Below are 1700 nucleotides of genomic sequence, written 5' to 3' on the forward strand. Positions count from 1 at the left end.
GACATAGTTTTGGTATTAGTGTACATTCAATATTTGCTTTTATACATTTAATACATTCTTTTTCTTTATAGTTTGTTATTTTAGTTGATAGTACACTTGGCTGTGTCTTTAATAATCATTTAATATAATTGTAACTTATATGTCTAAGGTGTTTATGTATATTATAAATAGATAGTTTGTTCATTGTTTTTAACAAATGATTATTGTACAAAATATACAAGTTATTTCTCAATTGTATATGTCTGATGTATTTGTTACATAGTGATGTTATAGTACAATTATCATTTGTAAACATAAAAGAATAACCTTCCCTACATAGTAGTGCTTGACTTATGAGGGAAAAGTTCATTTGTAGATAGTAATAGATGTTTTGTAATGTTATAACACTTCTTTCTTGTGTATTCTTCAGGATTTCAATACACATAGATTCAGCTCAATTAAGAGTCATTGTTAATCTATTTGTAATAGTTACAATTGTAAGAGTTATGTTGTGTACATCTGTTAATTAAAATAGATAAGGAGTAGTATGTATTAATACACTAGAATCAAGTAAATCCATCATTTGTGTATAGGATTTCTTGTTAGCTATGATTGTATTTGTAAATACATTAGTACATACCTAGGAAGTATATTGTTCAAATTGTTTGTCCTGGTTGCTTGGAATAAGAGTGTAAGCATTATTGTTCATTTTAATGTTGCTTTCCTTTAATTCAACATTGTTTTTGTTTGGGTTTTCAATAATAAATGTGTTCATTGTGTTTTCCACAGTTTGATTTGTTTTATACACAATGTTAGCTTAATGTTTGGTGTGTGCAAGCTTTATAGCTTTAGTAGGAGGTTTACAGTATTCCTTAGAGAAATGTCCTGTTTTTCTACAATTGAAACATTTTGCTTTTGTCAGATTGAACAGATTTGGCAGATTGAATTTCCTCCACTTATTAGCTTTATACATTGTATTAGCATGTGTATTATTCTTTGTCCAATCATTAGAATCTTGTACTTGTTTAGTATAGTAATTGTTGTAAGTGTTCTGTAATGTAAGGATTAGTTGCTTTGGTTTGACTTTCTTATGTTCATTAACTGGTTTGCCTTTGTTTTGAGCATTAGTAGATTGTATTATTATATTTACTACATGTGTATATTACTTAGGAGTAGCAAGCAATATTGCTACTTTGTATGTAGAGTTGTGTAGTGGATCACTGTTAGTAGACAGAGTTGTGTATGCTTCCTCAAGTCTGTCTAATGTATGTCTGAAATGTTTTACATAGTCTCTACAAATAAACAGTGCTGATTTGTCAATAGCCTTTTTATGTACTGTCTAGAGGTTAAAGTGTTCTTCAAGTACTTTCATTAACTGAGGGATAAACATATTAAAGTGTATATAGTTTACTAATATTGTGTCAGTAATGTTATTAACTATACATGTATGAATAGTCTTAACCATCTCCCTCTCAGCTTCATTCTACAGTTTATCCTTTAGTAAGTGTTTGAAGCACATAGTTGTGACACTAGAAACAATACAGTAGTGCCACATCTTGTAGTTTGCTTCAGTCTTAAGTATTATAATGTTTTGACCAAAGTATTTAGGTACATTAACTAGTTTACAGTATGTATCTGTATGTGGGGGAACCATGATACAAATGTGTGCAAATGTATGCAAGTAAAGGGTTTAGAGTGTATAGTGGATACATGTATGTAGG

The sequence above is a fragment of the Fomitiporia mediterranea genome (assembly GCF_000271605.1).
Source record: "Fomitiporia mediterranea MF3/22 unplaced genomic scaffold FOMMEscaffold_14, whole genome shotgun sequence".
Lineage (NCBI taxonomy): Eukaryota > Fungi > Basidiomycota > Agaricomycetes > Hymenochaetales > Hymenochaetaceae > Fomitiporia > Fomitiporia mediterranea.